Source organism: Branchiostoma belcheri, unplaced genomic scaffold (assembly GCF_001625305.1).
Source record: "Branchiostoma belcheri isolate BF01 breed outbred unplaced genomic scaffold, Haploidv18h27 scaffold23, whole genome shotgun sequence".
NCBI lineage: Eukaryota > Metazoa > Chordata > Leptocardii > Amphioxiformes > Branchiostomatidae > Branchiostoma > Branchiostoma belcheri.
Window position 1 is genome coordinate 2,270,825 of NW_017803824.1, and position 11,574 is coordinate 2,282,398.

Here is an 11,574-nt window from a genome sequence, read left to right on the forward strand (position 1 = left end):
CACGTGTTTGTTGCGGGAGTTGGCTACCCACAGTTCCAGTGCGGGAGATGGCGACGTGACCGGTTAGGAAGGGTTGTTTGGTGTTTGGCTGAGGAGTCGGCGTTAAAAACGTTGTTTTTCCCGAGTTCCTCCCGACCAAATCCCGCTTTCTCGGACGCGGCTTTTCCTTGGAAGACGTCCTCTCGCGGAATCTTCAAGAGATCTGGACGTTGGATGAATATTTGGCGAGTTTTGATCAGATTGGGACTTGTTAGTCGACACGACCAGCACGACACCCCAGGACTCACAACACCACCATCCAGGAAACTCGCGTGAAGTGCTCATAAAGCGACTATTTGAGAATCGGCAAGGTTTGTGTGAAAATCCCCACTGTCTGATCATAGGCCTTGTAATGCTCTCTATAACACTGTCAATGCTTTATTGCAGTTTTGTCGTTAAGTTATAATAAGACATCACGTTCTGATTTCGTCCCAGTCTGGGAACTGAGGACTGACGACTGCGAAAATCTTGTCTGTCTTAGAAATCGACTTGATGACGAAAGCCATCTTCAAAGTTCCCACGTGCAGATTTCCCTTTTCTGTCCCTTTTCTTTGCTCCCGGCTGAAGGTTGACTTTTGCCGAGCTCGAAAGGTGTTTGTTCTTTAACGGGATGACGACATAATTCATGGCTTGTGTACAGGTAGGGATCACGTGGATGTCTTGAAGTGAAGTGAGATTGTGTGGTGGATGGGTGTAGTGCCCCAGTGGTGAGGGACTGTAGCTCGGCTTGGCGTCCCTTTTGAAATTAATTCCGTAGATAATTCGGCGGTCACATGATCCCGTTGTTCCAGCCCCGCCTAGGCCTGAAACGTGTCTGCGTTTGTCGTGTCTCTCCCAGCGCGCGCCAGTAGGCCTACCGGTAGGTCGGATTTTCACAACTCTTTCGCAAACACGATTCCGCGATCTTCTTTCCCTCCAAGGTAGAATCCAACAGCGGTCTTCGGCTGTTTTAGCACACTGGGGAAAAGACCGTGTGTCCACCGTGACCCCGCCGTCTTGCATGAGTTTTTCACGCAGTTGAACAGTAACAGACACTGCACGGTCTTTGGCCACTTCAGACGTCATCGGAATATCACGGAAGGTTAGACCAGTGCAAACGTCAAACGTTTCTGCCCAGCCGCACTCCCACTCTATCGTTAAATTTCCTCTGCACGTTCGCTTTAGATCTTGTTGAGTATAATTAATGAGCTGCATTGAGCCTTACTTTTCCAGAACAGGTTTGTGAATTTCTGGCATTTCTGTATTAGGAGTATTAATCCATGTTATTTTCAGTGTGATTCCAACTCAATTTTCTTTTCAGTTTTGTTGTTGCTGGTTAGTGTATTTTAATACTTACAGGATGTCTTTTATCAATCATGAAAAACATATACAAAACCATCCCTTTGAACTAAAGATAGGCCTTTAGATCTTGCAGGCTCAAATTATTTCCTTCGGCAATCTCATTTTGGAATCCAATGTCATAAACACCTTCAAGCCATGGTTACTTCCTGTAGTGTGTTGTACTGTATGGTCTGTTGGGACTTAAAGATATAAAGTGAGAAAGGCATTTAGATCCCAAAGGTAATTTTTTTTAGGTCAGTGCTAGGACATTGATTTTAACAACATGATGATGCATGTCAATGGCAAAATGGCATTAGGCTTGAAGGTTTCATTAATTTTGTCCAGCATTCCCAAGTCTTGCAGACATGACTCTTGGAAAAATTCCCCACAAAGAAGAAACATTTCTTTATGAAAACCTTTGAGTCCTGAATACATGAACATGATTTTAGCCATGTTGTCTCAAACCCAGTATTTTTGGCATAATACTTCCTTGCAGTTTTGCATGGTCACGTACAGGTCACGTAACAGCTTGTTTCAGAATGACTTCCCGTGTTACCATACTTGTTACTTCCCTTGAATGTGAAAGCAGGATTCATAAACATTTGTGCAAGACCATTGTTATGCCATACGGTATGAAATCATAAGCCTGGTGTTCTGTATGTAGTGATATGTAGCATATATATACTATAGCATGCATCCTGTTCACCAAGGGAGGGTTAGGTCCATGTGACTATAGATCTCATGTATTGTTACCGTGAAATATGGTGACACAAGGGGTAAAAATGACAATGTACTGAAAACGTGTTTGAACATGTGAGCTTCTAATTCTGTATCTAGTAAAAAGAACTGTGTAAATGAGCCGTGGCTTTCGCACAAGTGGGTACGGCGAGTGCGTAGCACTTCAAGCAGACGTAAAAGCCAAAGCCTTGTACTGTGTAGAAAGGGGTTTCAAAGGTCAGGTCTGCCAATGGCTTACGTGCTGTCGTGTGTCAATAATCAAGGCATGCTCCTTCCTTTGATTGGTGTAAGGACAGTTTTATCCTCACACACATGTCATGTATGGCAACAAAAAGAGTTTCGTGTTTAGGCTAAGACAAAAGTGTCTCTTGTCGAAATGATAGCCAGAAAGCACAGTCGTTTTGGCATCAAAAGGTTGCCCTTAGGCCCACTGCTACCATCCCTTTTGTCCACATGTAATTTGGCAGTCTTTCAAGTTTTACCTAATTAGCATAGAATTGACAGCTTTCTTCTCCAAGGGTTGTGGTTATTTGTCACAGACAAAATGCCTGCTTCTATAGCATTCCACTGCTATGCTGGGAAAAGCCAATGCACTTTGACAACACAAATTAGGCTTACTGTCAACACATATTCGGTTGCCATGTGAATTGTGTTGTATTTTGTGCAAGAAGACCCCATGGTACATGCTCCTGTTTAACAGTAGATGGTTAACTTACCTTAAATTAATAGTGATATTATACAGGTAGACTATCGTGTCTTTTAGATTTTCCTCTTGGGCGTACCCCAATGGCTGCTTGGTGGAATTAATTGATTTATTTGTTTCTTTGCATTCCCAGTCAGGGTGGAGCACGGAAACCTGCCTTGGTGGGATCTTTGCTTGATTGAAACACTGAGGTAAATCAGGTCAGTGCCAGTGCACAACGCACTGCTAAGGAAGCCTGATTCACATAAAGGCACAGCTGGAGAGAGAACTGCAAATGTCTTCTCTGTTCTCTGTGCGTTCAGTGTATTGCCATGTTCTGCTTTTTCGAAATTCCTGGAAGTATGCATGTTGACACTACATGAGTGTTTATCTTCTGTAGTCACATTCCCTGCCTTGCCCAGTATTGAAGGGGTTGCGAAAACTGATAGGAAGCTCTAAAGGTGCTTTGCTGAAACATCATTATGATTCATTTCCTGTCGTCGGTCACACACCCAAACCCTGGAAATGACATACAAAAAACAGAGGCCTAAATTTAACTCTTTTCTGGCGCTATACTTGCCTTTACGTCCTGCGATATATCTTAGTGAATATTTCATGAAGTATAGGACCTTGGATTTACATAGGAACAGAGGTTCTTGCATGATTTTACCTATAGGAACATGAAGAAATGATTTATTGCATGCACCAAGGTAGAACTCCCATGACCATGAGATTACTATTCATTCATTGATTTCCCAGAAGTAAGGGTAAAGGGAATGATGCAGCCAAGAATTTTCTTTCATGCCTCAGTGTTGGGAAGAAAAGTTCCCCAGAAGGGGATGTATATACTGTACGTATGTGCAATGTGCCGTAACATTGTTGTGATGAGATGGCATGAGACATGTTAAATATAGCTCTGTTTGTCAAGTCTGCAGGACGGTATATTTTTGGCAGTCATGCCGTTTATCTTTCTCAAATTCTATTTGGAATAATTTTCACCCTTCACTGATCAGTCTTACCGATACTGTTCGACAGTTACAAGTTAAGGATAAATTTTGGAGAAAGCATTGGTATGTTGGCTTTCATCAATACTTGTTCTCTGTTCATTTAAACCTTTCATGGGTTTCCGGTCCTTTTGCTGCTCTCATGTATATATGATAAAATTCCCCACAATTACTTCAGCCTTTATGGAGAGGATGTCAGAAGGTCTTTTAGTTTGATCGAACACAGTTTAGCATTAGGAGTCTCTACTCATAAAAGCAGATAATGTCAATAATTTCCATCTCACTCGTCTACATGGCATGAGCAATTAGCTCTTTACTATGGAACGTTTCTTCGATGTGGGACCAATATGTTGGTATATTTTGTCGGACAGTGAGAGATTTTTGCATTGTGCATGGTACATGTGTGTGTGCATAGTCAATGTCCAAATTGATCCATCTGAGCTCTTCCATACTCAGTCCCCATAATGATGATTTTCCCACAGGTGATTCAGTACATCATGAGTTTAATCCAAGCGAGTAAAAAAGCTTCTGAAGGACAACACGGCTATGTGTATGTGTACACTAAATATATCACAAAGGGACCGATCAGCAAGAAACAAACTGCTGTTTGAAGCTGTGTGTTGGGCTTTAGATCTACATTGATCTACAAAGAGCTTTAAAGAAAGAGCGTCCTGCACACCGTGGTTAAGAAAATGTTGAGCCAGGCTACTCGGTTTTAGGATAATGGATGATCGCAGGAAGCATGCGGTGGTTGTTGAGTACTAACAGTGTCGGTTCAGGAGTATTTCTCCTGCAGGCATATGCCCCCGTGGGTTACCCTAAATATTTGACAAGTGAATATATCACGGCTGCAGCTACATGTTTGCAGTACAAGACTGTTGCACGTCCCAAAGCTAACAGGGAAATGGAAAAATAGCCTGCTGATGGTCCAAGGGTTTGTCCAGCTGTGTCTTTTCTCTTCGCCTCAGATATGGTGGCAGAATCCATGGAGACCTCAGCCTTGATAGTTCACAGCAGTTGCTGTTTATGTTTGTAACAGCTATGAACATCACTGTTGTTGACCACCAGCATGTTCTGCATGGAAAATCATTATCAAAGATGGGACTTTTTTTACTGACTCACTGGATATAACACGTACAGTACATGGGTTTATGCCAAAAACAAGTACATGGGTTTGTTAGATCAGTAACGTAGACAATCTTCCAGTAGACACATGATTGTGATAAGTGTGTGGGTAGAAACAGACCAGTCGTAGAGATTGAGTAGTTGTTTGGTTCATACCTCAAGGTCACGGCCCAGCTATCAAGGTCAGCCATGACCTAACCTAGCCTCAGTTTGCTGAGCTATCGTCTGGCTGCTGTCTCTGTCACAGGAGATTGACACGAACAAAATACTCCACGCTTCCTCATTATTAACCAGGTCTCAATTACACTGTACCAATACATGTCTGTTCCCTTCCCCATAGCTGGTATATCTCCTCACTGCCAACCCTGGATGCTCAAAGTTCATGTTCCTGTTTTATGGGTATCGCCTTGTGAAATCTTTGAAATGGTTATCTGTAACTCCCTATTGGAATGCATAGGGCGCGTTGTTTCTGATAAATTACAAAAAAGACAGTGAAACTGAAAGGACCCAAATCTTCTTCACCTACACTTCTGGTTTCGTACACCTATAACTGCCATGCATATTTATAATTCATAGATGGTACAAAGCTTATCTTTGCTTTCAATAAGGGACCCTACGGTATTTACCGGGGGGGGAGGGCCGGTGCGTACGGGGGGAGGGCCAAGGAAAAATGAGAAGGGCGGGGGAGGGCCAAGGAAAAATAAGAGAAGGCGGGGGAGGGCCAAGGAAAACTTTTTATCACAATTCTTATACCTTTTCAATGCTTTGAGAAGTAGGTAAGTACACGCTATATGTCCTTGGCACCCCGTCACGGAACCGAAAAATGCGTGTGCGCATTCGCCCGAAATTGGTCGCCCCCGAGTATGATTGGTTTCTTCCATATCTCCCATAACTCTGTTTGCCAAAATTGGCGTCGTCGGAAAAGATGTCGGTACAAAATCCCCGACATTTTCGTTCAGCCAAAAACGCAGCAACCTTCGTGAGCGTAGCAAAGTAGAGTCTTATTTGGTCTGAATACTGCCTATCGAGAACAACGCCGACCCAACAAACCGCCAGGTATTTTAAAAGCCAATCCCCGTCCGCGCAAATTTGCCCCATTTCCTTGGCCCGGCGGGCACGCTCAAGAGCCGGGAGCTTCCCACGGAATATTTCACTTCGTCGCGTGCCGCACTTAAATATCATATCAAACTATTAATAAATTATTATTGATTGTTGATAGTATTAATTAGGATGTAGTTTCAGGGGCATTTGCATGCCGGACGAACCCCCCCTCAAGGCTCAAAGGTCCACTTTTTGGTCCACTTTTATGTAAAGGTCCACTTTTTGGTCCACTTTTTATGTAAAGGTCCAAGATTTTTCTTGAAAAGATGGACTGGAATCGTAGAAAAACTGCTCCCTTTGTCATTGAATAAAAATTTATCTCAGATTTTTTCTTGGAAACCCTCTCAAAAATGCACGAAATGCCATTTTAGAAGGTTAATTTTTCAAAATTTTCCGGGGGAGCATGCCCCCGGACCCCCCTAGGAACCTCGCGCCTTCGGCGCTCGCCTCGCGCCTACGTCGCTCGAGGTCCCCTCAAGCAGTGGGAAGAACCCTCCATTCAAAATCCTGGCTACGGGCATCATTTGTAATGTTTCAGAAAGGGGGGAGGGCCAAGGAAAGTTTTCTTATAGCGGGGGGAGGGCCAGGGAAAAAAAATAAATATGGGGGGAGGGCCAGGGAAAACCTTTTCTGCCCGATTTCCTACGCACCGGCCCTCCCCCCCCGATAAATAACGTACGGTCCCTAATGTCAAAGAACTGGTGAGATATACTTAGTAGTCTTTGGGCTTGAAGTATTTCTGTGATAAAGGCAAAAGAGAAGAGGACACAAAGACTGAGGTTAACCAAAGACAAGGCAGGTCCACTTAGGTTGCTGTGTGTTTACTCAGTATATCTATAGTGTTTGTCCACCAGTCATGTGATCAGATAGAATTACTGAGCCAGCAGTAGACATTGATTGTTACATGATACGTCTGACCAGAAGGGAGAAAATGGAGGGGACAGAGGCAGGACAAAGAATTGTGTGGCCACATACATAATGATGTTGGGTGTTGGCCTTTCAAACTCAACTATACCTGCAAGGGGCTAGTACAGCCATTGCTTTACTCTTCTTGTTCTTTTGGCTAACATTACCATTTTGAATGATTTTTTCTGGCTTTTAATTTGACTTAAACAGAATTTTACAGCTGCTATCATTGGGGTTTTGCCAGCCTTTGATTTGAGCACAATATTTACAATGCATGAGCTTTTCCATACAGGGTCTTTAAGGACTGAAGGCAACAGAAGAAAAGGGAAAACATGTTTCCCTTAAAATAAAACCTTTCAAAAAAGAATCTGACTATCATTCTAGCCCTCATTATTGAGCTATGAAAATGGAGGGTCTTTAGACAATGGTGTGGTGATATGGTCGGACCAGTTGTCCCTGATCTGTCCCCTAAGGCCATCTACCAACAGGGGACCTTTCAGGGTTTTTAACCACTTAGGAGACATTAAAGAACAGACAACTTCAGATCTCCCCGGTGAAGCCATCTAGATCAGGAAAAAATGTGAGTTTCATGTCCTTCGTTGAAAGGTGGTTGTTTTCAAAAATGTAGAGAATCAACTGTCTGTAAGGTAGTAGTTATTTACTAAAGGTAGAAGCCAGGCCCCTTTTGATTCATGGTATGCTAATAGAATGGAAGACAGATTTATATTCACAGCAATGGTTTTAAGACATCAGTTACATTAGCCCTTTCCACCATTGTATAAACTTAAGGGCTGCAACGTCACACCAGTACTGGTAAACACGCAGAGGGCAGATCCTGTTCAGCAAGAAGATATTGTTTTTCTGTTAGGTATAAATCAATACACACCTTGTAGGGGGATTGTAACTGCATCACATGAAGAGCCACATAAGAGGTATAATAGTTTCAAGCATCATAGAAAAATTGGTCAGCTCTTTGTAGTGAGATATAAGAAAAATTTTTCCAAATGGCAGAGTCATCAAACCCTTATCTGCTTACTGTGATAAACTAAGGCCTATGCTTTGGCAACGTGCCAGAACTGTGCCTAAAATGGTTCTAAGGGCAAAGCTCACAAGGACCACAAGCCTTTCAGTCATTGTGTGTAATAACTTATGAGGAAAGATTCTAATCTATACCTGGTAGAGATTGATTAAGGTGTTTCTTCTGTGATAGTGAACAAAAATGACACGTTGGCTGATTATTTTCTCTTCCAGTCTTGCCATATGTTACTCATTTGACACCTAGGACTTTCCCCCATGTGGGCTTTGCTTTCATAGCTTGCAAAATGGGGATGAGACAAGGCATGATGCTAGCTTTCGTAGCCATATCTCATTATTCTCCACTTGACTGATGCAATCCTCTCAATGTATTCCTTTTCCCATATCACTGCCAATGCCATTTCTTGTCTTTCATGTATTTTGACATTCACACTGGGCTGACCTTGCCAGTGCTAAAATGCCTTCCCCGTCCAAGTCACATGACCTGCCCTGGCATTTTACATATGCATGGCCTGATTGGAGTGTTTGCAAAGGGAGGATACTCACATGTACATAAAAGGGATCAGTGCTAGTTATTGCTGTAAGATCTCTGCTTAGGCCTTGGGCTCATTGTAACATTGAGTGCTAAAATTCCAGGTGTGTCCAGCCCTAACGTTGACCGCCATGTAATCGTAAACTGGCAAGCGGCGATGAAGTGGGCATTTGTCAGAATGACTCAGATGGTGCCTTTTACAATCTTGAAAGGTCAAAACAGCATTTATATATATAATTAAACCTATATTAATACTAGTGGTGCTAATTATGTTATAGAATAGGCATCACTCTAAAGGGCAGTGTTTTTTTTTAAACTCAATCCGACTCGTTCCAAAACACAATTTTTGCTAAGCTTCCCATAGGGATATTCACTGTAGGCTGTTGAGATTCATTTTGTATCTTTATCTCCTTGCCTCTAGGTGAAATTGAAAGCCCACAAAGTATTATCCTTCTGGAAATGCTGAGTTTAATAACAGTTATCCTGGTCCTTGGTGCCAAATGTTCAGACGTAATATAATGAACATCAGTCTTGCAGGGTTGCAGAGTTCTAAAGGATGTTTACCAGACCAGGGGAAAATTTAACACATCTGGATCACATTGTGCCGGCAACACTGTCTTTGCTAATTCCATCAAGAGACATGTAAAGAACAATGTTTTTCAGACCATGTAAGGTATCTGCAGTGTGTTTAATTATTTCTTTTGGCCCTTCAGCCTTTAACACAGTCTGTGGTTTGTCACCTGTGTAAATGAGACCATAGGATAACATGGAGACAAAATTCCGGAAGGTCTAGAGAAGAAATGTGTTAGAAAATTACAAATGTCTGTCTGGTTCTGAGCAATATTTTTTTAGACAAAGTACATAAAATGCATGATGTATGAATATTACACCCATTTGACTTTGAGTGTGAAAGCTCTCTGTGAACCTCCTTTATACCAAAGTGATGGAAAGGTTGTCATGTATTCATGGCTGTGTTTCTTTGTGGATGTCTAACTGCCCCCATCCATGAACCTGTCCTGCTCCTTATATTCTCCTTCTGGTCTGATTTGGATGCATAAAGTCATACGTATAACCCCAAGTGTATTGATATCCTCTTTTGTCTCCCAATTCATTTGGTTCTTTGATGGCACCTGCATATGCTACTTGTAACGCCCTGTTTGGTACTGACAGTAACTAGCTCCCTTTATATATGTTCAATCAAGGGAATGTAGGACTACATCAGTCCACGGCCATGGGACTGTGTGATCCTGTCACGGTGCATAGCCGTACTTAGGGATATGCATGGAGAGATACTAATGTACATGTAAATGGGCAGGGACATGCAGTCATTTTGTTTCCTCCTTGAAGGCTTATTAATAGGAAGACATAGACTGCTTGGAATGAGTGTTAAATTGTTAATTTCCAAAAGACTTGTACTCAAAGGGCTGTCTTTATAGGGTTGGCACCATGGTTAATTATTGATTCTTTTTTTTTTCACAAGTAACTTCCTCTTCTGGCATTTCTGATATTCTGTCTGCAGATAGGCAGTATTGCAGCATGTGGGAAGGCAACCTGGGGATAGGTGCTAAATCATTGACAGGTGTTCTGAGCTGAAGGTCTGGAACTGACAGACACTGAAAATTTACACAGACATTTTGACCTTCCAAAAATACGGTTTAACAGCCTGCGAAGCTCATTAGGAATCTTCTATTCTTATAGCCTGTCTTATATAACCATGCCAGTTGCTGAATGGTTTTATCATGACTTTCCCTAAGAAGTTATTATGTCTGTGCAGACAACACAATTCTAATGGTCTACATTATTCAGGGTGTGTTCATTGTATTGCTAATTGGCCATACTTTGGCTCCATCCACATGGAAAACCTTTTAACAACCCGTGCATCATAATGTATAGGCTGGGAGATGATGCCCTTGAATTCTATGTGATTAGTCAGTCCATGACTTTGCCTAATGACTATTAGCAATACTGGCTGGCACCCACATACGGGAACTAAGGAAGAATGGGGGAAGAGCTGGAGAACATCTATTACAAAAAAAACAGTGTTGTATCATGTATGTGGTTTCAATTTTCCTTTAGTATGTACCTGGAAAAGCCTTGTTTGTCTCTTTAAAAGCATGGCAGCTGCTGCTATCATGGAATGATCTGTTGCAACATGAAGTATGCAACAGCTCCAAGGTATGAAGTAAAGCTATCACATTGTAGGTAGTAAATCATTAGTACTTAACCCATTGACAGCCATTTTTTACAGTTCTCTAAAGAAGAAGAAAGGGAGTCTTTCCAATTTAGCATATGAAGAGATGGCTCGTGTGATTTAAGGAAGGAGTCGTCTTTGCTTAAAAGATCATTTCAGAGAAGGGATCTAAATCAAATATTTTTCATCTGACCTCCAGTAGAATATAACACCGATAAATCATTATGTCTCACTCCTAGGGTCTAGGGCCACATCCACTCCAGAAATAAGCTTGCTAATTTTAGCATTCAGAGTTCAACACTGTCCCATAAATTTACCCATAACTGCTTTCCTTGCAAGAATCATCAGTAAGTACATGTTTGGTAAGTTACATTATTTTTCGTGTCTGAATTTCACATATTCATGGGTCACAGAACAAGGCAGGATGCATGCACCTCATCTTAGGGCCTAAGGACTTTTCTTGTCCCAGGGCCTTTGTGGGGCACTACTTGATACAAGGTCAATCATTGCAAGGTCTTGTTTCTTTAATTATTTAAATTAATAGCAGTTGTGCTAAATGATCCAAGGCAAAATTAAGGCAGTGATTGTGACATCTCCATATTTCAGACATCTATAAGTCTCCACCAAAGATATCCATCGCATCAGACGCTATTGTGGTTTCTTCGGTGGCATGCAGTGTCTGGTATTTGCATATTGCCTTAGGATGCAAGCGGAGTGATTGAGGGGAAGTGGACCAATCATAAGCTTGCACATACAAAGGTATGTAAATAGCTATGATGTCATCTCAACCTGTGGCGGACCCAAACAAAGGGGGCCATGCCTAGTTGGGAAAATATGCTGGGGGCATAGTCTGACAGGGAAGACAAATACTGGCACAATGCCAAAAAGGGGGTGAGGCCAG

The 11,574-nt window shown here is 42.1% G+C and overlaps 1 protein-coding gene across 1 annotated transcript in view; it reads left to right on the top strand.

The window, feature by feature from the left end:
• Positions 1 to 46: 46 nt before the first annotated feature.
• The window catches only part of LOC109470563, a 53,844-nt gene continuing 42,316 nt past the window's right edge, over positions 47 to 11,574 (top strand). The window contains exon 1 of the mRNA XM_019769526.1: positions 47 to 350. The gene's annotated coding sequence lies outside the window, so the exon portion shown is untranslated. The remainder of the gene's footprint in view (positions 351 to 11,574) is intronic.